Source organism: Phascolarctos cinereus, unplaced genomic scaffold (genome assembly GCF_003287225.1).
Source record: "Phascolarctos cinereus isolate Bilbo 61053 unplaced genomic scaffold, phaCin_HiC Scaffold_4;HRSCAF=312, whole genome shotgun sequence".
Taxonomy (NCBI): Eukaryota; Metazoa; Chordata; class Mammalia; order Diprotodontia; family Phascolarctidae; genus Phascolarctos; species Phascolarctos cinereus.
Genome location: NW_027555847.1, coordinates 372642926 through 372668530, shown reverse-complemented (window position 1 = coordinate 372668530; position 25605 = coordinate 372642926). Strand labels below are relative to the sequence as shown.

The 25605-nt window shown below is 40.4% G+C and overlaps 1 protein-coding gene and 2 long non-coding RNA genes across 5 annotated transcripts in view; 1 reads left to right on the top strand and 2 right to left on the bottom strand.

Moving 5' to 3' along the window:
- Window positions 1-838: 838 nt before the first annotated feature.
- LOC144456935 (uncharacterized) lies at window positions 839-16414 on the bottom strand. Its single transcript, XR_013486166.1, has 2 exons — window positions 14047-16414; window positions 839-2878 (listed from the first exon to the last, which is right to left on the bottom strand). It is a non-coding gene; the product is annotated as an uncharacterized LOC144456935 (long non-coding RNA).
- A 70-nt stretch (window positions 16415-16484) lies between these two features.
- The window catches only part of LOC144456934 (uncharacterized), a 68015-nt gene continuing 58894 nt past the window's right edge, over window positions 16485-25605 (bottom strand). The window contains exon 3 of one of the 2 annotated variants that reach the window (XR_013486165.1): window positions 16485-19348. This is a non-coding gene — a long non-coding RNA (uncharacterized LOC144456934). The remainder of the gene's footprint in view (window positions 19349-25605) is intronic. The other variant, XR_013486164.1, reaches the window with a different exon arrangement.
- The window catches only part of LOC110198144 (tetraspanin-36-like), a 56468-nt gene continuing 52654 nt past the window's right edge, over window positions 21792-25605 (top strand). For both annotated transcript variants that reach the window (XR_002321666.2, XM_020972314.2), the window contains exon 1: window positions 21792-21887. The gene's annotated coding sequence lies outside the window, so the exon portion shown is untranslated. The remainder of the gene's footprint in view (window positions 21888-25605) is intronic.

The window sequence follows — 25605 nt, the reverse complement described above, 5'->3', positions numbered from 1 at the left end:
GATCCTCTTAGCGAACGAAGGACAAATCACAACCTGTGAGTAGTCTGAGCTGCCTGAATGGAGACCCAGCTGGTCAGTTCCAGCTGGGCAACTCAGTTCATCCTCCTCTCCAGTCCTCCCCTATTCCCCACCCCTTCCCTCCTCTCCCTTCCTCTTTCCTCCCTTTCCATCCCTTCTCCTCTCCTCTCCCCTTACCTGAGGGTGTTCTGTGCAAAGGAAGGTAAATTCTGATGGCTGGAAAGCTACCTAGTTAACTTGGGAGTTACTGGCTAGATTTCTTTCTCAAAGACCAAGCCTTAAACCTAATTCACTCTTGATCTCCTGGTTTGGACAATAGGTCCCTGCCTAAGCACCACTTAATGGCTATTTTTTGGGCCCTCCAGACTCAGAGTGAATGTAAATGGTAACTTTCTCTTTTGGCAACTCTGAGGTGTCTTCCTCTCTCAGTTTAATATTTTTTTAATTATAGGGGCCATCCCTTGACTCACTTCTTAAAGAGGTCTATTCACTGAATGGATGTTGCTTCACTCAAAGTGAGAACCTGAAAAGATCTTAGCTTAAAAGGGCCAAGGTCTCTCACTGTATCCTGAGTCATCTCCCATCCTCCTGGTCTATATCTGGCCACTGGACCCACATGGCTCTGGAGGAGAGAGTGAGGCTGGTGACTTTGCACAGTCCTCCCTCACTCAAATCCAATTTACTTGTAAGTTATAACATCACTTCCCTGATGTCATGGTTCTCTTCAAGAATGAAGGACAAACCATACACACAACCTATCAGTGTTGGATGCTCTGCTATTGGTATTCTGGAATTGTGGTTGGTCATTTCATTGACAGAATTCTTACGTCTTTCAAAGTTGTTTATTGTATAAGTTGTTTTCCTGCTTCTCTTGACTTCACACTGTATCAGTTCACAAAAGCTTTCTCAGGTTTCTGTGAAACAATCTCATCATTTCTTACAGCATAATAATATTCCATTACATTCATATATCATAATTTGGTCAGTCATTCCCCAGTTGATGTATACCCCTTTAGTTTTCATTTCTTTGCTATTACAAAAGAGCTGCAATAAATATTTTTTGTACATATGGATCCTCTTCCTTTTTCTTTGATCTCTTTGGGGTCTTATTTCCCCATCTATAAAAATCTTTTTGAGACTCATCTACACACATGTATGTATTAATAGAGAGCAGGTAGCCTTTCATAATCCATATCCTATAATGAACACATCTTTACCACTTCATAATTTGATCAAAAGATATAGAGAATACAAGATTCCACTATACTTGTTTCTTGATTATGAAAGAACATTTGATTCAGTAGAACAAAAGGCTGTTTTAAAAGCTCCTTCCAAGAAAGTTATATTATTCTAAGAAAGTTATATATTAAAATCATTCAGGACTCCCTGAGAGACACAACAACAGAAATAACCCTATTCAACAACCCTCTGATCATAAATATCAAGTGAAATATGAAAGGGGGAGATGTATGTTCACCAGAGATGTTTGCCACTGTCCATCTATGACTTCTGATGGAAAGGTCCATTTCAGAGTTTAAGTTGAAAATGGATTCCCTGAGAATAACGAAGTCTTCTTTTTGTTCATAAAATTGTGCTGGTTGCATAAAGCCCCAGGATATCAAAGAACTTCCTAAAAAAGATCTATAACCACTCAAAAGAATTTGGCTTGACCTTCTACACAAGAAAGACCAAGTATGAAGAATGTCCATTGCCCAGAACACAAGATGCAGTCAACGGACAAACTATAGACCTTATCCGTTATTATGTATCTGTGGGACAAAATGATATTATTGAACAATGAGTTGGGTGTAGCATTAAATAAGAGGAGGAAAAGGGGTTAGATAGCACCTTTAAACTTAAACCCTAAACTACAAAAAAGTCTCATCTTTTTAATACCCATATTCTGCCAGTGTTGTTGTATGACTGTGAGGTATGGGATTTTCTGAAGAAATGAAAACTGAAATGCATAAAACATAGAGAAGCACATGGTTGGTGTGATCAGGCTGCACCCCAAGGAGGATCTCTGGAAAAAAAAAAACAAGAGTACAAGATATGGGGGAAATGTGCAGGAGTAGGGGAAGACGGGCTAGTCAGCATGGCTGAGAGATGAAGGCAAACAGTCCAAGAGAAAGTTAGGAAGACCTCCAGCAGGTCAGGTAGCTCCCCTGGGGCCACTTAATGGAAAGGCATGGACAGGAGTCCAGCAGAATAGGCAAGCAGGGATCAATTGCAACATGTATCCTTGGAGGAAATACTCAAATATTTGAACATGGGAGACACCTTGTTGAAGGAGAACCTTTGAAGAATCATTTGGCCTTATACCAAATAAAATACTTCATTATACTCAGCAAACAAAAGCCTAGTGATCAATGATCTATTTATTTAAGTCTCTCAGCAGCCTTCTGAGATCAGCAGTGGTTACCCATTACAATACTCAGAAGGTATTTGCAGGGATGATTTTCTCTCTTGCTACAGCTGCCTATAGCAAAGAAAGGTGGTTCACTTTGTTCAGTTTTGTTCAATCACAATGCTTTTGCAATAGTTCTAACAAATCTTCATAAAATAGCTGAGGTGGGCTATTGAAAGTTACTCATTTGAGAGGATTCTTTTTTTTTTTTTTGGTGAGGGCAATTGGGGTTAAGTCACACAGCTAGTGAGTGTTATGTGTCTGAGGCCAAATTTGAACTCAGGTCCTCCTGACTCCAGGGCCAGTGCTAAGAGGATTCTTAAATGGTGTACAACCTCACATCTTTGGGTGGCTGTTGTTGTTCCATTGTTTCAGTCATGTCCAACTCTTCTTGACTCCATTTTGGGTTTTCTTGGCAGAGATACTGGAGTGGCTTGCCATTTCGTTCTCCGGCTGATTTTACAGATGAGGAAACAGAGGCAAACAGGGTTAAGTGACTTGCCCAGGGTCACACAGCTAGTAAGTGTCTGAAGCTATATTTGAATTCTGGAAGATGAGTCTTTCTGACTCCAGGCCTGGGGCTCTATCCACTGAACCACCTACTGGCCCTTGGGGTGACAATACCATAGATTTAGAGATAGAAAGTACATGAAGGTCACCTAGTACACATGAAAACACCCCCTCCCCGCCCCCTTATTTAACAGTTTAGAAAATTGAGGCAAAGGAGAGGGAAGTTACTTATCCAAATTCAGATAGTTAAGTAGTAGGCCCAGCATTTGAACCTAAGTCCTCTGACTCTAGGTACAGTATGAATCCTGCAAAGTAGTAGCATTATTCAAATTCTTATAGTATAATTCTGTTAGACTAGAACCAATTACTAAAATTTGCATAATTATAATTTCAAATAATTCACATTCAAAACTATGTGACCATGGCCATGGTATTCATAATTCTGTACTTTGGGAAACCTAACTACACACTTTCCACTATCCATTCCACGCTGCCTCTCTTATCTTGTTTTGGTAAACGAAGGAATAATCTCATTTGGTGTGAGGGAAGTAGATTTATGAATTTTTAAAAGCAAAATGCAATATAAAGGGTTTGGTTTATCATCGCCAAAGCTCTTTGACTCAATGGGTACATGTAGAGGAACTCTGCATCTTGGTTTTTTGTGGTATACCCAGGAAAATGATGCTGGCCTCCCATCTAGTGGCCATTTGGGAAAGTAGCACCCTGAGCGGAAAATCACAGTACAAGTCAAATTCCTTTTTACCAGGCTTGAAGAAAGACGTCTGAATCGCTTTCTTGTATCTAGAGAGGTAACAGGAAGGCACAGTGGAGAAGAGGAATAGGAAAAGACTTGGTTTTCCATAATGCTATGAGCCTGAGGCAGGGCCCCAATAGAAACAAAAATTCACTGTTTCATAATGAAGCTAGACATAGGAAACTACGTAGAGTAATGGATGGAGCTCTAGATTTAGGGTCAGGAAGAACTGAGTTTGAATTTTGTCATAGACAGTTAATAGTTTTGTGACCCCATGATAAGCCATTTAACCTCTCTGAGCCTCAGTTTCCTCATCTGTAAAATGGGGTTAAGACCTTACAAGGTTATTGAGAAGATTAAATTATATAATATATACATATACACACACATATATAGTGCTTTGCAAGTGATATAAATACTGGCTATTAGTATTATTATTAATGCTGAAAACAATATGTTACGTGCTCACAAGATCAAAGAGAGTTGAAAGGACCTGAAAGGTAATCAAGTCCAACCTCATTTTATAGATGAGGAAATTGCCCAAAGAGATTAAGTGACTTGCCAAAATCACAAAGGAAATAAGGGACAGAGACAGGATTAAAGTTCTTCTGACTCCAGAGCCAAATTTGTTTTCCACTCCCTTCCCCACTCCCCTCCCCACCATTTGCTTTTATTTCCCTCTTTTGCCCTCTGCTTTGCAAAACCCCTTGACACCATCTCCCATTCACCCCTTCTTCATTCCGGTCTCTGATAGAGAGGAGGCCATTCTCTTCACCAAGATCGACCTTTCTACATATATCCTGGATCCCATCTCCTCCCATTTTTTCCAGCTGATTGATCCCTTCTCTTTCTAATCTTACCGGCCTTTCCTTCCTTGTGGGCCTCAAACCTAGTCAAGTATCCTCTTACCTTATAAAACCTCACCAGATGTCATCACCCTCACAAACTATCATATATCTTTGCTACTTTTCAATGCCAGAATCCTAAGGTGGGAGTGGGAGAAGGGTGGAGAATGATCTTAAACTATGGATCTAGAGTGGAAAAAGTTTAAGAAGCCCTGATCTATACTCTTTGCCCCTATTACTTCTCTCATTCACTTCTCAGCCCTTTGCATTTGGTGTCTGACTTCATCACTCAACTGAACTGCTTTCTCCGCAGTTACTGTTGATTATATTTACCAAATCTTCTCACATGTTCTCAATCCTGAGCTTCCTGACATTTCTGCTGGACTTGATGCAGCCGACCATCCTGTCCTAGATACTGTCTCCTCTCTGGATTTTCATGACACTGCTCTTTCCTGTTCTCCCCTTCCCTTTAATGGCCATTTGTCAACCTCCTTTGCTGTTTCACCATCCAGATTGTGTCTACCCAACTGTGCGTATCACTGAGGCTCTATTCTGGGTACCTCTTTTTATTTTGCTCTACATTTTTTCACTTGGTGAGTTCATCAGCTCACATACCATCTCTATGCAGATAACTCCCAGATTTATGCATCCAGTCCTAGTTTGTCTCTCTTGATCTCCAGTTCCATGTCACCAACTATCTAATTGAATACTACAGGTTCCATAGACAGTTCAAACTCAATATGTTAAAAACAAACAAACAAACAAGAAAAAGGTCTTGTTACCTTTCTCCCTAAACCCATCTCTTTTTCAAACTTCACTATTTCTATTGAGGGTGTCACCATCTTTCCCTTTTCCCAGGTTCATTACTTCAGTGTTACCCTAAACTCTTTACTCTTTCTCATACCACATATTCAGTCAATTGCCGGATCTTGTCATTTCTACCTTCTCACCATCTCTCTCATCAGATTCATTTTCTCTACTCACACAGAAACAATCTTAATTCAAGCTCTCATTATCTTTCTCCTAGACTATTGGAAGGGCCTCTAAATGGTCTTTCTGCCCTAATTCAGTTTCCTTTTCAGTCAATGCTCCCCCAAACTGGCAAAATAATCTTCTTAAAGCACAAGTTTGACTTATAACATTTCCATACTTAATAAAAAATAGAAACTTCTTTGGCCTGTAAAGCCCCTCACAAGCTTGCCCTCCATACCTTTCCAATCTCATTATATATGATTCTCCTTGAGTCAAAATGGCCTTTTTTTTTTTCATTCCTTATACATAATGCTCCATCTCCCAACACCATGCCCTTACTCTGGCTATCGCCCATGCCTGGAATGTTCTCTCTCCTCATTTAGAATCTTGTTTCCTTTAAGATGTGGCTCGTCAAGTGCTATCTTCTAAACAAAGCTTTTCCTAATTTCCTCAAGCTGCTAATGTACACCCTCCCCCAAAATACCTCGCGTTTATTTTGTACGTATGTTGTATATTATGACATATGTACATATGTATCCTCCAGTGGATTCTGTAAGTAGAGGGGAGTTAGTCCTTAACCAAAGACTCAACCCACAAGGTGATCATTCTTAGTAAAGGTTCAAAAAATCAATTTCATAATTATGAAATAGATGAGATGTGGTTAAATGGCACTCCTGGAAAAAAGAAAAGATCTGAGGGTTTTGGTGGAATACAAGATGAATGTGAGTTAGCATGATTTGAATGGATATTATTGTTGTTTTTTGTTTGTCCTTTGTTCTCAAAGAGGACCATGACGTCAGGGAGGTGATGCCATGACATGAAAGTGAATTGGATTTAATTGAAGGTGGGCTGTACAATGTCACCAGCCTCACTTTCTCCTCTGGAGCCATCTGGGTCCAATGGAGATGGCCTGGATGCAGTGGGAGACCTTGGCTTTTTTAAGCTAAGGTCTTTCCCAGATCTCAGTTTGACTGAGGCAATGCCCATTCAATGATTAAAGCTAGGTAAGAAATGAGGCAAAGAATAGCCTCTTTAAAAATTATTCATAAGGTGGGGGTGGGGGGATTTAGCATTGTGCAAAGCACTGTGCTAAATACAAAGAGAAAAGTGAGATAGTCCCTGCTGTCAAGGAGCTCACATTCCAATGTGGGGAGACAGCACATAAGAAGGTTTCAGCTGCAAGTCAGATGGGAAAGTCTCTTAGTCTTTAGAATGTAGCCCCGAAGCAGATGGAAAAGCCTTTTCTTTATTGTCATTTCCACTGATAAAACTGTATTAGCTTCTGATGTTGAACCATTTGACAATGCCAGGAACTAGTGACAAAGATTCTCTTTTCTGGGTGTTCAGTAGCTGTGAGCATGCTGCATTTCCACAGGGGTCACTTCCCAGGATGATGACATGGCAGCTATAAAAGTTAACGTGATCTTAAGAGAGACAAAGAAAGTCCAAGTCTAGGGCAGTGATAGCGTTGCTATAACCCCTCCTGGTTAGCCACATCTAGAGCATTGTGATCAGTTCTGTGTGGCACATTGTAGAATGGCTATTGATAACATGGAACAAAACGAAGAAAATGAAACATCATATGAGGACTGATTGAAATCATACCATTTGAGAAGTGAAGCAGGAAAAAAAAGAAGTGGGATAATGTTCTGGACTTGGAGTCAGGATGACCTGGATTCAAATCATGCCTCAGAAACTTATTAGCTGTGTGAATAGAGGCAGTCACTTCACCTGTCTAAGCTTCAATTTCTTTATATGTAAAATAAGGAGTTTGGAATTGATAGCCTTTAAGGTCCATTCCAGCTCTAAAAATAATAAATCTATGATTCTATGATTTGAGGATTAGTTGAAGTTAATTAGGCTATTTACCAAGGAGAAAAGAAAGCTTGGGATTAAGGGGTATGGCAGGAAACATAATGTCTTCAAGTATTGAGAGGCCATCCATTAAAAGGGCTTTTTTTCTTTTTTGGTCCCAAAAGGCAGACCTGAGAGTAACAGCTGGGAATTTCCCAGAGGTAGATTTGGGCTTGATAGAAGAAAGATTTCAGAGGCAGCTAGGTGGCACAGTAGATAAAGCTCTGGCCTTGGAGTCAGGAGGACCTGTGTTCAGAAACAGCCTCAGACACTTGAAACTTACTTTGTGACTCTGGGCAAGTCACTTAACCCCATTGCCTTACCAAAAAAAAAAAAAAAAGAGAGAGAGAGAGAAAAGAAAGATTTCTTAATAACTACAGGTATAGAAAAGTGAAATGGGATATTTCAGAACATTATGAGTGCCCCTACCCTTACCTGATGTCTTCAAGCCAAAGCTAGATGACCACTGGTGGGATATGTTATAGAAGCAGCAGGATAGTACAATGGATAGAGTCTGGGGCTTGAAGTCTCCTCTGGGACTGGCCTGGCCTGCTCTACTGCTGGGCTGGGCTGCTTCTCTGCTAAGCCAGATATATATGTATAAAGATGCATCTACCATCCTTATCATGCCTTGCCATTATGTGTGTGTGGGGGTGGGGAAGGAAGGAAGGAAAGAATTTTGTATTTTTGCCTTAGGACAAAATTAGATAGTTATGACTCTGTGTTGTCCTGTTGTGTGGGTTGAATTAGATGACCTTTCCAAGTCTGAGGTTCTGCGATTCTGGATCTCTATAACTTTGTAATAAAAAAGCCTAAGATATTTGCCCTGGTCAAAGGTAAACTAATTAATTTTTTTTTATTAAGTGATTACTACATGACAGTACTGTGTACTGTACTATACTAAGAGCTGGGGAGACAAATTCAAGCAAAAACAATCATAATCTCTACCCTCAAGAAGTTTACATTCTAATAAGGGAAGGCAACAAATAAAAGGAAGCTAAAAAAAAAAAGGAGGGAATAAGGAGGAGAGAGGAAAATACCTTCATAGGGGCAGGGTGGTAAAGTCCAGAGAATGAAGCACAACTTGTATATTGTTCAATGGTGTTTGACTCTTTGTGACCCCATTTGGGGTTTTCTTGGCAAAGATACTGGAGTAGTTTGCCATTTCCTTCTCCAGCTCATTTTATAGATGAGGAAACTGAGGCAAACAGGGTTAAGTGACTTGCCCAGGGTCACACAGCTAGTGTCTGAGGCCAGATTTGAACTCAGGAAGATAGTCTTCCTGACTCCAGGCCCAGCACTCTAACCACTGTGCCACATAGCTGCCCTCTTGACTGGATGCTCTCTCAAAATATATATTTTGGGAGGAACTCACCAATAGGAGAAGGCTGCCTCAGGGTTAGTGAAAGAAAGCAGTTAAGGAATGATGGAAACTCTGGAGAGTGAAGCATGGCTGGTCAAAACAATGGTCACATATGGAATACTGAATTCAGTCCTGAACACCACAGTTTAAGAAGTACATTGATAAGCCACACACTTGTCAAGAGGTGGGCATCCAGGAAAGCATATGGCCTTGAATCCATGTCTTAGAGACAGGAGGTGGCAAAGTGGTTAAAATCCTGGACTTAGACTCAGAAAAACCAGAGTTCAAATCTGGTCTCAGACATTTAAAACTGCATGACCCTAGGCAAGTCACTTAACTTCTCTCAGCCTCAGTTTGCACATTTATAAAATGCAAATAATAATATTACCTAACTCACAGGGCTGTTGTGATGATCAAATGAGATAACATATAGAAAACACTTTGCAAACCTTAAAGTGCTATAGACATGCAGAGAATTAGTCAAAGCAATTGGGAATGTGTAGTGTAGAGAAAGGAAAACTCAGGGGGGATCCTAATAATATATAATATAATAATCCTCATATCGAAGATTATTAGACTTGTTTGGTTTCAACCCAGAAGGCAAAACCAGGAAAATTCAGTGGAAGTTTCAAAGAGGCTAATTTTAGGCTAGTTATTGGGAAGACATTTCTAACAATGAGAACTATCCAAAAATGAAATCACCTGCCTGGAAAGGTAGTGAGTTCCCCCTCATTGAAGGTCATCAGGCAGAGAATAATGGCCATTTGTTGGGCATATTACAGTGGGGATTCCTTGGTTGGAAGTTGGGTGACCTCCCTACCAAGTCCAAAGTCTTTGTCCTGTGACTATGAGTAGTTAACGCCCTGTAGGGTATGGCATGTGATGCTGGGTACTCCCATGGACAACCACAACCAAACTGTAACTCTCTCAGTGCTACTAGCTTGTAACCTTAGTCATTTATTTCTTCAGTTTCAAAAGCAATTTAGTGAGTAGTATTACATTTACTGGAATATACTCTTGAATTACCTAAATCTAAGAAAATTCTCTCTCTAATCAGCATGTCCCCCATGTCAAAGTAAAGTAAGTAAGATATAGAGAGCTACCATTGGGCTTGAACCTAACGTCAACTTCCAAGGGAGAAAAAGGAGCTGCTGACTGGAATTCGACTTACTATCACCGCTGTCAATTGATTTTCAGCCTGGTATCAGCTTCAATCTACTCCTCCAACCCTTGTCTTCTCTCCTTTTATTATCCAGTCTAGGGCTATCTACTTGTGTCTGACTTTTGCATCTCTACCTTTGCTATCACCTCATATATATGGATTCAAATTGAGATTCCTTCCAGAACCTCAAAATTCTCCTGGACACAATGAGCTCTTCCAGAATATCTACTAAAAGTCTAACTCTCTTCAGAATATCTGACAATACATTAATAGCAGATTTTTCTGTCCTTTCAAGCTAGTCTTCCAATGTCTTTGATCCCCTTAAAATTATAATAAGTCTTTTTGTTCCTGTGTTTCAGGAAACCAGGGCTATAGACCTGTTTGGATTATGCTACCATCTATACTATGATGATATGGGGGTTTTCAAAGTGCCATTTTATGAGTTTTCTTTGGGTTTTGTTTCTTTGTTTTGGCAGTCAATTGCTTGGCAATCAATAGAGAGCTGGTCTGAGAATTATGAAGACCTGAGTTCAAGTCCTGACACATAGTGGCTATCATTTAACCTCTTAGTGCTCTAGTGGTGGTGTTGAATTCAAATAGAAAAGTAACCCTTCTGGTTAGGTAATGAATGATGCAAGGGATTGGAGAGTAGAGGAGAGAATACAGTTGAATTTGCTAACTAAAGGGCTACAAATAAGAAAGGAGGAAAGTGAAGCCTGAGGGACAGAGACATTGGAAGTCCTGTTGAGGACAGAGAACAGGTTTAGGAGGAATAAAGCATTAGGAGAGATGGGATTGTAGGATCTTATGATAAAAATAAGAGCATGGGGGCAGCTAGGATAAAGCACCAGCCATGAAATCAGGAGGACCTGAGTTCAAATGCAGCTTCAGACACTAGCTGTGTGACCCTGGGCAAGTTACTTAACCCTCTCCCCCCCAAAAAAAGAGAAAAAGAAAAAAAAAGAAGAGACTTGGCAACAGATTGTTTATGTGCGGTGAATGTGAGTGAGAAGACAGGATGACACTGAGGTTGGAAGTCTTGGATGACAAGGAGAAGGGAGCTGCCCTGACTGATAGGGAAGTCGGAATGGGCCATTGGAGAGATAGAGTTGGGCTACATGTGGATGACAGAATGTGAAGTAGAGGCTGGGGAGAAAAGTGGTATATTCTTTGGTATCTGAAGATTCAGTATCACTAGGATCAGGAGGGTGAGAGATAATGGAAGCTTGGTAGCCATAAGGAAAGAGTCTGGAGAGAGGAGTAGATGGCATTTTCACTGATTCATTTAAGTACTTATGTGCCCATTAAGGTCATTTTGTGTAATTCATTAAAACTCCTTATAAATTTTAAGTAGATTTTTCACTTTCTTTTTTTTTGGGGGGGTGTCTATGTTCTCTTTTGCAACATGATTAATATGGAAATATGTTTTGTGTGACTGCCCATATGTAATCTATATCAAAGTGCTTGCCTTCTCAAGGAGGGAGAAGGAGTGAGAGGGAAGGAATTTGGAATTCAAAATTTTTTTTTAAAAATGAATGTTAACTGTGTGACCCTGGGCAAGTCACTTAACCCCAATTGCCTCACCAAAAAGCAAAAACAAAAACAAACAAAAAAGAATGTTAAAATTGTTTTTACATGTAATTGAGAAAATAAAATAAAAATATTCTGTAAAAAAAAAATAAATTATAAGTAGAGTAATTTGCCTTTTGTTCTCTTCTCCTCTTTCCCTCCTCCCCAGCCTCTGGGGATACCAAAGTCCAATCCAGGCTCACCTCAAGTGTCATTTCCTGTATGAGGCCCTTCCTGAGCCCTGCTAGTGCTCTAAAACACTCTCAGAAATTACCTTTTGTATTTAGTTTGCATTTGCTTGTCTGAATACCTGCTATTTTCTCCCATTAGAATGTAAGCTATGTGAGGACAAGGATTGGTTTTTTTTTTGTCTTTGTATCTATAACATGTTGTTTAATTGTTCAGTTGTGTCTGCTCTATGTGATCCTATGGACTTTGCCTATGGGGTTTTCTTGGCAAAGATACTGGAGTGCTTTGCCATTTCCTTCTCCTTTGTGTCACCATTTGACAGATGAGGAGCTGAGGCAAATAGGGGTCACACAGCTAGTGTCACACAGTTAGTGTCAGAGGCCACATTTGAACTTAGATCTTCCTAACTCCAGGCCTGGTGCTCTATCCACTGTACTACCTGGCTTCCCCTACCTATAACATAGGTGGTCCTTTAAAAATGCTCTTTAAATTGAATTGAATAGCTTTGGACCATTCAAAAGTTCAAAACTTTACCAAGAAACAGGATGAATTCCAATAATTACCCTTTTACCTTAAGTGGAAAAAGTGAAAGAGCTGTCTAAACTGACAGCTGATATTTCCACTAGCCACATGATCTAAGTAAGGCTTATTACAGTCTTACTGAACCAGAGAAACTCAAACATGTCGGGAAAATTACTTCTCAAACAGTGATTTGTGAATAGGGATATTAAGCCTTGGAATTCTGACTACTGAGAAGTTACTTAACCCCAGGTCAACATAGCAGGTGTCAAACATTTAGGACACAGCTTACAAATGAGGGGGGAGGAGGCAGGGAAGGGAAAACACCAAATAGGAGATAATTTATTAAAAACCAGCTTAGTCCCTGATGAGTCAAATCAGTAAGCATTTATTAAGCACTACTCTGTCCCTGGCACTGTTCTAAGTGCTGAGGATACAAACAAAGGCAAAAATAGTCCCCAATTTCAAGGAATTCATAGTTGAATAGGGGAGATAATATGCAAACAAGATATAGATAGATAGATATGATGTTAATATATGTTTATTATTGGATGTATATGTATGAATACACGTATATATCATACATATATGTGTATTTATTGCATATAAGATGTGTACATATATGTATAATATACAATGCATACACAAATAATTGGAGATAATCTCTGAAGGAAATCGTTAAATCACTAACATTAAGGACTGGGAAAGTCTTCTTGCAAAAGACAGGATTTTAGCTGAGATTTGAAGGAAGCCATGAAAGCCAAGGAGGTAGAGATGAGGAGGGAGAAAAATCCCAATAAAAAAAGGACAGAGTTGGAGTTGGAATGCCTTGTGTGAGAAACAGCAAGAAAGCAGCCGTGCTACTGGATCACAGAGTATGTGAAGAGCAATAAGGTATGAGAACACTGGAAAGGTAGGAAAGGGCCAGGTGGTGAAGGACTTTACAAGTCAAACAGAGGATTGCATGCCCAATCCTGGAGGTAAAAGGGAGCTGCTGAAATTATTTTTTTTAAGGGGGGGGAACATGGTCAGACCTGAGCTTTAGGAAACTCAACTTGATAGCTGAGTGGAGGATAGACTAGAATGGGGGGAGATTTAAGGCAGAGGGACCAACCAGAAGATTTTGGCAAAGGGGAAAAGGGGGCATTTACAGAGTTTCTTACAAAGGTAGAATGGACAGGCCTTGACAACAGACTAGATATGGGGAATGAGTGAGAGTGAAGCTTGAAAGATAATACCTAGGTTGTGAGCCTGGGTGACTGGGGGGATGATGGTCATACCCTCAACAGTAGCAGAGAAATTAATGTGAATTTCTTTATGCTGCTAGTTTTGTTATGGCTGTGAGTTGGCCTCACCCATAAAACTTTAGAGCTAGGTGGAAGAGCCAAAGAGTAGGTGAGGTTGGGATGAACCTGAGAGATATTTTGTTGAGAGTGAGCTAGCTCATTGGGATTTTCATTGAGAAAGGACAGGCCCAAATAACATAGCTTTCTCTAAGAATCATTATGCTTTTTATTTCCTCTGGCTATCTTACGGTACTAACATTTAATTAGTCCTGCTATGCCCTTAAACGATCAAGTTAATGTAGTATCTAGAAGTGGAAGGCATGGCCAGAATGGAGCAGAGACTGAACTGAGTATATAAGCAGCAGCAACAGAAGCCAAGACCTATAGCATCTAGCCCAGCTGGAGCTGAAGAACACAGAAAGACAGCTACAGCAAGAGCTGGCCAGAATGGTCAGGCCCAAACTAGTGCTAAGATCCCAGTGAAGAGCTAATAATGCTTTATTCTACTTGCACTAGCAAGGGCAGCAGCAAGAGCAGAAGGAGAGGTTGGAATCTGAATATCCAAACCATTTCTTGAGACCTCTGTGTTTTAACTTACCTGCCAAATTATGAGGATGATAGCTTGCTCTAAGAAAGAAAGCCCAGTTTGTTGAGGTTGGAGTTGGGAGAGCTGGTTCAGATGTGAAAGAATTCACTTAGACCTTCTCTGTAGCCATTGGTCATGAGTTCAGGGTGGGCCCCAAGAATATTGGGGCGCTACCTGAAATGATGAGGAATAGAAATGAGGGTGGTCCTAGTGTCCTGAAAGAATTCACTCAGTCTCCAAGTGAAAGATAGGGATTTATTGGGGTGATGTACCCAAGCAGGTCTGCTCCCCATGAGGCAGAGCCCCAGTGGGCTCTTCTCCATGTGGGAGGCAGAACATAGGCTGCAGGCCTTGCTCCCTAAGGGAGCAGAGTGGCCCCTGCTTCCTGTAGGAGGCAAAGGCCATTAGCCAGGTCAAAGGTATGATTTTAATACAATTTTATGGAATAGGGGAAAGGGACAAGAGACTGGGAGGAGCAAGTGTGGCTCCAAAATGCCTGGGACATCAGCTAGACCAGAGGTGATAAGCAAAGAGAACAGAAAAGGGGAGGGGAAGAGCTTTGTGAAAGCACACAGGTAAATCCAAGTGGGGGCTTCAATGCAGAGTCGTCTTTGATCACTCTTCTGGTCACATCCTGCATCTTATCTCCTATTTGCCTCAAGCACTCTTTTCTACTTCATCAAGTCTGCTGAGGGTTTTGATGTATATGCTTTTACTCCTTTTCCTATTGTGATGGTGAAAGACCTGTGTACAACATACTGTGTCTTTGAGAGTAAACTTCACTGAAACACAGGGATGCGAAAAGGGAGAGAGTGTTTTTCTAGTGGATGGGGACACTGAATTAAGAATCTAACTGGATAAATTGACAGGATAAGCATTCTTATGCATAAAAAGTGTCACAAAAAGGGAAGGAAGTAGCCAGCTTCCTAAGAGCTAGAGGGAAAGCAAGAGTGAGAACGAGAGACAGACAGACAGAAAGAGACACAGAGAGAAAAAGACACAGACAGACAGACAGAGAGAGCTTGGTATTACTCAGGGCACTTCCTGGTGTTGGGTGGAGCACAGAACCCTTGAAGATGAATATTTAATAACTGACAGTCCTTGGTCCTTATTACTGAACAGGATCAGGCAATGACCAGAAAACTAGAATAAGGATGCTAATAGGTACTCTCACTCTTTCCCCTCCATTTATAATTATTAAATAATTCACAGGAACCAGGATTCAAAACCACATTTCTGGCTTCAAAGTTAGTATTACAGTTATCGTTATTATCAAACATTATTTGTACTGTGACTTTCTGGTTGTCAGGAGATTAGAACACTGTGGGACTGAGAGAGGAGAGGGGCTGTTGTGTGCACAGGAAAATTCCAATTCTAGATGCCAAAGTTTGAGGACCAATTAATCAATTAATTAATCAACAAGTATTTATTAAGTACCTACTTTGTGCTAGGTACAGTGGATTCAGAGACAAAAACAAAACAGTCCCTACTTTGGAGGAGATTACATTCTACAGGAGAAACAATATGTATACATTTATATAAGTCTGCACAAAATTTTTACAAAATAAATACAAAGCAATTGTTTTGTGGGCTAGAACACCAGAAGCTGGGGGATCAGAACAGGCTTTATGTGGGACCTGGAGGTTGAGCTGAATTTTGAAGGAAGGATTCTAAGATGTGGAGTTGAGGAGACAGTGCCTTCCAGTAAGGGGGGCGCTACCTGTGCAAAGGCCAAACAAGATCATGGGTGAGGAACAGCAAAAGGACTAGCTTGCCTGGATTGTAAAGTGGGTGAAGTAATGTGTTCTAAGCCTGTAGACTGATTGAGTGTTGATTATGGATTGTGTCTGAATGGTAAGTTTCTGAGATCCCTGTAATGTCTGTGGGGCAGTCCATTCCCTTCCTACCCCTTCCCACAAGCAGATCTGTAGTTTGGAATATGACAGACAGCAAGCGCTCAGCACAGGAGCACCAGGTATTGATTAAGTTGCTGGTGTATGGTAAAAATATGGTAGGAATGTAGGGACCACCTTTGGTACAGTGTTAGAGTATGGTGCGACAGTCACTAGCTGTGGTGAGCTGTGCATTACTTGGCATGAGAAAAATGAGAGAGTGCCAGAAAGGAACAGAATTGTTTAGACTACCGGCTGGTTCTATGGTATTTGTTTTGAGTTTCCTTCCGCTGTGCTGTTTTCATTGCGGTAGAGGGTGCTTATGAGGATTTGTGGCTTGGTTTCTGAATTCCCACAAGTCATATGCCAATGTGGGAGCAAGCAATGTTATATCTATGAAATCTGAGCTGGTCTAGTACAATTTATCTGAACCTTGTCAACTGAACCTGCCTGCAGCTCCCATCACTGAGAGAGTATTTATAGCAAAAAAAAAGAGAGAAGAGAGAGAGAGAGAGAGAGAGAGAGAGAGAGAGAGAGAGAGAGAGAGAGAGAGAGAGAGAGAGAGAGAGAGAGAGAGAGAAAAGAAAGGGGCAGCTAGGTGGCACAGTGGATAGAGCACCGGCCCTGGAATCAGGAGGACCTGAGTTCAAATCCGGCCTCAGACACGTGGTACTCACTAGCTGTGAGACCTGGGCAAGTCACTTAACCTCATTGTCTAGTAAAAAACAAACAAAAAGAGAGAGAGTATTTGGCCGATTGAGGTGGAGATAGCACCAGGCAACTTTACACTTATAGTCAATGTTTTGATATGAAACATTTCCATTTGGGATGAGCAAATTCATTCTGAAAAAAATATATATATACACACACATACATAATGTACATATATACATGTACATAATACACACACAAACACACACATATTTACCTTACTCTACCATCTTCACTTGTTGAAATCCTACTCATTCTCAAAGACCAGCTCAAATGTCACCTCCTCTATGAAGCCTTCTCAGATATTCCCTCAGCTGGGAATGATCTTGCTTTCCTTCAACTACATGTGGCAGTTTATTTGCATCTTTTCCTAAAGTCACATTGTATTTTGAATTAAAAGTGGGACTTCGAATTTAGGACTGCATTCTATGGGAACTTAGCTCAACTATTTAATCCATCACCTCTCTGTCAGGAGGTTGGTCCAATGGAACCGTGGTTGATTATTGTGTTGATCACTTTTTAGGTCCTTCAGAATTATTTGGTTTTCAAGTGTTATTTTTGTAGTATAAATTGTTCTCCTGGCTCTGCTCACTTCATTCTGCATCATTTTAAAGTGAGATTCAAGTAACGCCTGCTCCCTCCACCCTTTCTTCTTGTGTATAGACTTCTACTAGCTCCTTTCCATTATGTAAAATAATAATCCACCCACCCCATTCCTCTCCTCTTTTTCCCTAGTATATCTTTCTTCTGCCTCCCTTTCCTTTATTTAAGATCATCAAAACATAACAAAAATCACTTCCAGGACCTCTACCTTATTTGACTCCCTCTGTGGCCCCTGCTGACATCACAGTTGTTTGGGGATTCTTAGATCATTCCTCCCTGCCCCAAAATATATCATCATTATAAAGTCTTTTCTGATTTCTCTTTTGTAGGTATGTTTTTATATTTCCTTTACTTCCATATTTATATTTCAAACTTTAAAATATGATCCAGTCTTTTCATTACGAATTTTTGAAAATCCTTTATTTAATTAAAAGTCCATCTCCCCCCCGTAGGATTATATTTTTGCTGGAGAGATTATTCTTGGTTATAAATCTGTGGGACCTGCTAAATCCTGTACAATTCTGACTGGTTTCTTGGCACTTAAACTCTCTTTCTGGCTATTTGCAGTATTTTTTTTTTCTTTGACCTGTAAACTTTAGATTTTGGCTGCTGTAGTCCTGTGAGTTTTCATTTTAGGGTTTCTTTCAGGAGGTAACTGGTGAATTCTATTCTCATTTTGCCCTTTAGTTCTCAGAGATCTGGGCAGTTTTCTTTCATGATTTCTTGAAATATGGAGTCCAGGGTCTTTTTGGACATGGCTTTCAGATAGTATAATGATTTATAAATTATCGCTTGAACTATTTTCTAAGTCAGTTGTTTTTGATAAGGGATACTTTACATTTTCTTCTATCTTCCCCTTATCTTTTGACTTGTTTTAATATTTCTTTTTTTTCTTTTTTTTGTGAGGGCAATTGGGGTTAAGTGACTTGCTCAGGGTCACACAGATAGTGAGTGTTACGTGTCTGAGGTCAGATTTGAACTCAGGTCCTCCTGACTCCAGGGCTGGTGCTCTATCTACTGCGCCACCTAGCTGCCCCTTGTTTTAATATTTCTTTTTTGTCTCATGGAGTCATTAGCTTCTGTTTGGTTCATTCTATTTTTCAGAAGTCAGTTACTTGGGTAAGGTTTCATATCTATGTGTCAAGCTATTAATTCTCTTCCCGCAACTCTCTTCCATAGCTTTCTCTCTCTCTCTTTTTTTCCACATTTTTTCTTCTAGTAATCTCATTTAATTTATAATACCATTTTAATGTGAGTTTTTAAATTCACATCATTTTTTCTTTTTGGAATTCAAGTTGATTTTATGAGCAACTGATGTTTTTCTTTGATACTTCACTTGTATGCACTTTGGAGTTATTCTCTTCTTCTGGGTTTGGGGCGTAGGCAATCCTGACCTCATAATAGCTCTTTATCTTTTTAAATTTTAGTTATACTCCTAGTGATATGCTCTGAGTAATAAGGCATTACTAGCCTACCTGGAAGCTCTTTCAGGGCTGAATCCGTGATTCCAGACCTTCTTCTCTGATTCCCTGGCAAAAGACTGAGTCCTTGCTTTACTCTCCTTGCAGGGGTCCCTGGGGGCTAATCCATGCTCCAGACCAAGATCTGTTAGCCTGGCTAAGTTCGTGGTCCACTCTGAGTTTCTATGTATTACAGACCTAGCTGGGAGTTCAGGGCACTGAATCTGTGCTCCCAGCTGGACCTGCTAGCCTAGACCAAGAGCTGAGTCTGTGATCCCCTCTTGGCCCTGGAAGACCCTCTGTGGATCCTGTGCATTTGTCTTGTACCCAGGACTGAGTCCAAGATCCATTCTGGCTGTCCCTGCACTGCTGATACAGCTCAGAGTGCTGGGTGCTGAGCCTATGGTCCCAGGCCACCCCTGTATGGTAGTTCTTACCCCAGTCACTTGCCTGGAGGTTGTTTTGTGATCTTGGGCTGGAAAGATCACTCACTGTAGTTTCTCCTTCAATTTCTCTATTACTTCTTAATCTGATATTCTTAGATCATTGTTGAAACAGTAGTGTGGGAGGCTGGAATGGAGTCCTTCCTCTTATCCCACCATCTTGGTTGGCCTCTCCAAAACCGTAAGTTGCAAAGAAGGAACTATCCTACAATGAGAGAAGGAGTTTTCCTTACCAGCAGTTCCCTAAATCAATGAAATCTCAGATCCAGTCTCTATCCCTAATATATTCATCATAGCTCCCAAATTCAGGTAACTGGAATCAGGGCAAATGAAGATTGTCCTTATGGAATGTCCATGCCTCTCTGGAAAGAGATGTCAAAATAGAATTAGAATTAATAACGTAATGCTCCTCTTGCTTCCGGAGGAGCTTTGGGGTGTTGGATTTAAAGAATTCCTGAGTCCTAGCCTGGAATTGCCATCAGTTGTCCCCTTCATTGTTCTCACTTCACTTTTAGCTAACTCTCCACTCTGCTCTACCATCACTTTAGCTGACAGGCACCCTTGAAGGTCCCCTTCTTCCCTTTCCTTTCTTTCTCCTCTCTTCTCCTCTGCCCTTCTCTCTTTGTCCCTCTTTCCACTTCCCCTTTCTTTTTTATCTTTACACTAGAATATAAACTCCCTAAAAAGTAGAACTTTCTTGTTTCTGTAAACCCAGCACTTAACCCAGTGCCTGGCAAACAGGAAATGCTAAATAGATGATCTAGCTATATCTCTATCTATATCAATATCATCTATATTTCTATTACCTATATCATCATTCATCATCTATATTTGTGTCAACTTCTATATCTATCTACTGATCTATCATTGTATCTGTCTGTCTTTATCATCTCTATGTTGATATATTCCTTCACTACGATCATATCAGAATCTATCAAATTCAATGCTTGCTATGTAATAGGTGCTTAATCAGAACCATAACTAGACATCTCTCCACTTTAGGGCAAAAATCATTTGAAAGGGGCAGGATCTTGGTACAGAACAGTGGTTCCCATTTAGCGTTTCAAGGCGCTCATGCTAAATTTTTTTAATGGCACCTTAATCAGTACATAATTGTAAAGAATATTATTAGTAATATATTATATTATCAGGGTGGGGGGAGAGCTTGCAACATTTATTTTTGTTGTTGGAATGAATTTGCAGAACCAAAAACATTAGGCACTACTGGTACAGAAAATAATCCATTAAAGGGGAATAGAAGCAGTATGACTGAGAGTGGACACAGAAGACAGTTCCATTGTAAACACAATCAAGTAAGCAGAGAGGAAAGTCTATCCCTTATGCCTATAAGCCATGAGATTGGTGGTCATGGTGGTGGCAGAGGAAAAAGGGGGTTCAGGGAGAATGACACCATAACAACAGGACCCTGGTAGGGTTAAGCAAGGGAATGGGATTTACAAGAAGGAATGTAAGGTCCAGGGTCAAAGATCTATAGACTATTGCTGGGAGGAAGTGCCTACCTTTCCATGACATGTGCTCTCTCTCATAAGGACAAAACTCCAGAGCAAAGCACCAGTTGTCCCAACTTATTTCCAACTCTATGTTTAACCATTGTTTGTGGAATTGGATTGAATTTCCCCCTGAGTTCACCTGACTTCTTAGCCTGTGATTAGAAGGTTGGGCAGTTACAAAACTTAATCATTTTATACTTTTTTTTTTTGGTGAGGCAATTGGGGTTAAGTGACTTGCCCAAGGTCATGTAGCTAGTGAGTGTCAAGTGTCTGAGGCTGGATTCGAACTCAGGTCCTCTTGACTCCAAGGAGCTTTATCCACTGAGCCACCTAGCTGCCCCTCATTTTACACTGTCTTGAGGTTAATGAAGACTTGAGGATAACTAGATTTCCTTTCCCCAGTAGAGGAATGTGCTCAAGTATAGGAGACAGTAAATTGCTATAAATGTAATGATTCGACTTTTCAAATTTGTTGTTATTCAGTTGTTTCAGTAATGTCCAACTCTTCATAACTCCTTTTGGGGTTTTCTTGGCAAAGATACTGGAGTGGTTTGCTATTTCCTTCTCCAGCTCATTTTACAGATGAGGAAACTGAGGCAAACAGGATTAAGTGACTTGCCCAGGGTCACACAGCTAATAAGTTTCAAGTGTATGATGTCAAATTTGAACTCAGGTCCTCCTGACTCCAGGGCTGGTGCTCTATCTACTGCGCCACCTAGGTGACCCAGTAGTGTTATCTCAAAGTAATGGAATTGCAACCTAATTTGCAGGTCACAAACACATATTGTGAGATCATCTACTTCACTCACATTAGATACCAAGACAAAGATATTTCCACCCCACTTGGTCTCTGTGACACACCAAGGAAGCATGTTCACATTGTGGCCCCTTACTAAGTTTAGGTGACATTATATATATATATATATATATATATATATATATATATTATATATATATATATATGGGGCCAGGATTTGGCCACCTGTTACTTTTAAACTGTTAAAGGTACCGCATCATGAATATTAGCTATTGAGGGCATTTCCAGAGGGCACGTACTGACTTTTGCACTTTTGTTCTGGCACTTTGGGCTAGTCCGGCTCTTTGAAAGCTGGTCACCAACAGCACCAATCTTATACTAGAGAAGGGTGACTTTTGAATAACTAGAGAAGAGAACTGAGATCCAGACATCTGTGGTTCCCTTGGAGGCTGCTGACAACCTTTACATGAACCTGGGTAAGTTACTTAATTTCTTTTTGGTCCTATTTTTCCCTTTGACCCAAAGTTCATTTGTGATTAGTTTTGAGATCTTTTATGATGTTCATAAAATCATGAATACAATGAATGTTTACCAACTAACTTGGTCAGCCTAGGTGTTAACTTAGGCAGCTAGGTCTCCGTGCTGTTCAGTCCTTTCAGTTGCTTTTGACTCTGTGTGACCCCATTTGGGGTTTTCTTGGCAAAGATATTGGAGCGATTTGCCATTTCCTTCTCCAGGTCATTTTATAGAAAAGGAAACTGAGGCAAACAGAGTTAAGTGACTTCCCCAGGGTCACTTAACCCTGTTTTGCCTCAGCTTCCTCATCTGTAAAATAGCTGGGGATAATAACAACAGCACCAGGGTCATTAAGAGGAACAAATAGAATAACATTTGTAAAGTACTTTCTATAAACCCTAAATCACACTGTTATAAATATTACTTAGCTAGCTATTCTTGGTCACTAAGTCTTAGCATGGTATAGAGCTAGGGTCAGGATATTGTGTAGAAAGAAGGTTAAATCTGAATCAGGAAGATCTGGTCTCAGATTCCTACTCTGCTAGTTACATACCAGTGTGACCTTGAACAAGTCACGTATCTCAGCCTTAGTTTTCTTTTCTGCAAAATGAGGGTATTGAACTAGATCTTTCGGGTCTCATCCAGCTCTGAATTAAGTAACACTCAAAGCTTGAATGAGGGAATTTTTTTTTAAAGCGATTGGGTTAAGTGACATGCCAGGGTCACATAGCTAGTAAGTGTCAAATGTTTGGTCTGAAGCCAGATTTGAATTCAGTCCTCCTGACTTTCTATCTACTGCGCCACCTAGCTGCCCTTGAATGAGGGAATTTTAGGAAAGATATTAAGGGATAACTTCATATAATATGCAATTAGAAGTACTTACTAGAACCAAAAGATAGATGTACAGGCTAAAAATCTCAATAGATTGAAGAAGAGTTTCAGATTAAATTTGTGGGTGACAAAACTATAAAGTGCTGTTGGGACATATTGTTAGGTGTCTGGGGAACGTGTATTATTATGAGAGGTTAAAGTACTAGGAAGTAAGAAAACAAATGTTGATTAAACACCTACCATGTGCCAGGTACTATGTGCTAAGCACTTTGCAATATTATCTCATTTGATCCTCACAACAACTCTGGGAGGTTGTGTTAAAATTGCATCTTGGGCAGATAGGTGGCACAGTGGATAGAGCACCAGCCCTGGAGTCAGGAAGACCTGAGTTCAGGTCTGGCCTCAGACACCTGACACTTAGAAGGTGTGTGACCCTGGGCAAGTCACTTAACCCCATTGCCTAAAATTAAGTAAATAAATAAATAAAATAACAATAAAATTGTATCTTGTTCTGTTCCCCCGACCACTCCCCATCTCCCCTTTTAGTCACTATAATAAGTTTACAAGTAGACAGTATAAAGTAACAATAGCCAGAAATAAGATTGCAAAGATTGAACTAAAGTCAAGTACAGACCGTCCCAAAGATCAAACTGTATCATGTGTTAACCAAAAATCACAACCCAGTAATAACAAGCGCTAAATCAGAGGAAGCCATCTAAACTTCACTGCTAAGGATTTTTTGGTCCTATGATATGTAAATCTCAGATGAACTCCAGACATCTGCAGTAAGACCAGCAGCACACCAACTGGTGCTGATAACTTTAAGGTGCCATATGTATGTTAACTTTTAAGTTTTACTGACAACTTGGAGATAATTTGGATATGTTAATGAATTAACCCTCAAGGTGGTACAGATGAGAAGAGTTAGTCTGTTCTTCCCTCCCCCACCCCCAAATCCTATAAAAATGAGACCCCAAACTCTGGCCCTCTGAGCACAAGTCCATCTCCATGGGTTCCATGCTTCCGAGCGCTTCCCACTGGGTTATGTGAGTGTTCTCTGCGCCTCTCCCCTCCTGAGCCTCTTCCTTACACTGGCCTGCCTGCCCTCCTTCACCACTTTATCCCTGTCTCCATGGTTTCTGCCTCTGCATCCATCCCCCTTTTGCCACTTGTCTCTGCACTTTTTTGTGCTGTTTGTCCCTATGCCTTCTGTGCCTTATTTTTTAAATTTTAATTTCTTGTTACATTTTAAGTGCTGAACCCTCTCTCCTTCCCCACCTCACACTGGAGAAGGCCACCATTTGACACACATTTATAAATATATGTGAAACCATACTATGCATACTTCTATTTATCAGTTTTTTCTCTGGAAATGCATGGCATCTTCATTATAGGGCCTTTTAAATTGATTTGAGTATTTATAGTACTCAGAATAACTTGGTTGTTCACAATTATTCTTCAAACAGTATAGCTGTTACTGTATACGATATTCTCTTGATTCTGCTCACTTCACTTTTCATTGTTTCATGCACAGTAATATTCCATCACAATCATATACCACAACTTGATCAGTCATTCCCCAACTGATGGGCACCCCACCAATTTCTAGTACTTTGCCACCACAAAGAGCTGCTATAAGCATTTTAGAACATGTAGGTTCTTTTCCTTTTCCCCTGATCACCTTGGGAAACAGACCTAATAGTGTGGTATTGATGGGTCAAAGGGTATGTACAGTTTTATAACTTATAATTCCGGATTGCTTTCTGCAATGGTTGCATCAGTTCCTGGTTCTACCAATAGTGTATTAATGTTTCAATTTTTCCACGTGCCCTCCAACATTAGTCATTTTCCTCTTCTACCATTTTAGTCAATCTGATAGGTGTGAGATAATATCTCAAAGTTGTTTTAATTGTACCCTCTGTGCCTTATTAAAGTGTGATTACAGTCTCATTCCCTCCTGCCATCACGGTCTGCCAGTAGCTGGCATGGTGTAGGACAGAGCGGTGAGGAAAAATGGAGAAAGAAAAGTTGGGCTAGGTGAGTCTTAGAGATTAATGCTCAAGACTAGTTTATTTCAGGAGTTTTCTCATTATATACCCATAGAAAAACAGCTTTGTACCATGAGAAATGATCTACAAGCACTAATTAATAACACACAAACTAAGCAGCTAAAGATCCTTATTTCCTCATGAGAAAGTAGTTTTAATGCCAAAATCCATATCTATTGTTTCCCTGTACAGTTCTTAGTATTATCTGCACAAGTCAGCCACCTGGCCTCAAGGCTGGTCATGAGTGAGAACTTGGAATCAACAAACTATAACAAGTGGAATTGGAGCAAGAGTCAAGGAAGCATTTATCCCGAGGCAGGCCTCTATACCTACTGACCCCTTAAGTCTATAAGGACTTAGAGATTTTCCATAAGGACTTGGCTCCCAACAATGGTCTTTCCCAGCGAGTGCCCAAAGAACTGAGCATGCCTGCCCCATTTCATACTTAATGATCAAATTTAAAGCAAGGCCTTGAGTAAAAGCTGAGATTTAAATTAAGACTTAAAGGAAATAGGGGAATGAAGAGGTGGAACAAGGGTGTAAAATATTTAACAACTGCCTTTCTGGGAGAAGATGTAGCATAGGATACACTTTAAAGTTTAATTTGTGTTAACATTTTCTTAAGTCTAGGGGCAGCCAGGTGGCTCAGTGGATAGAGCACCAGCCCTGAAGTCAGGAGGACCTGAGTTCAAATCCAGTCTCAGACCCAACACTTGACACTTACTAGCTGTGTGACCTTGAGGAAACTGAGGCAGACAGGTTAAGTGACTTCCCGGGGTGGGTGGGTGGGGGGCGGGGA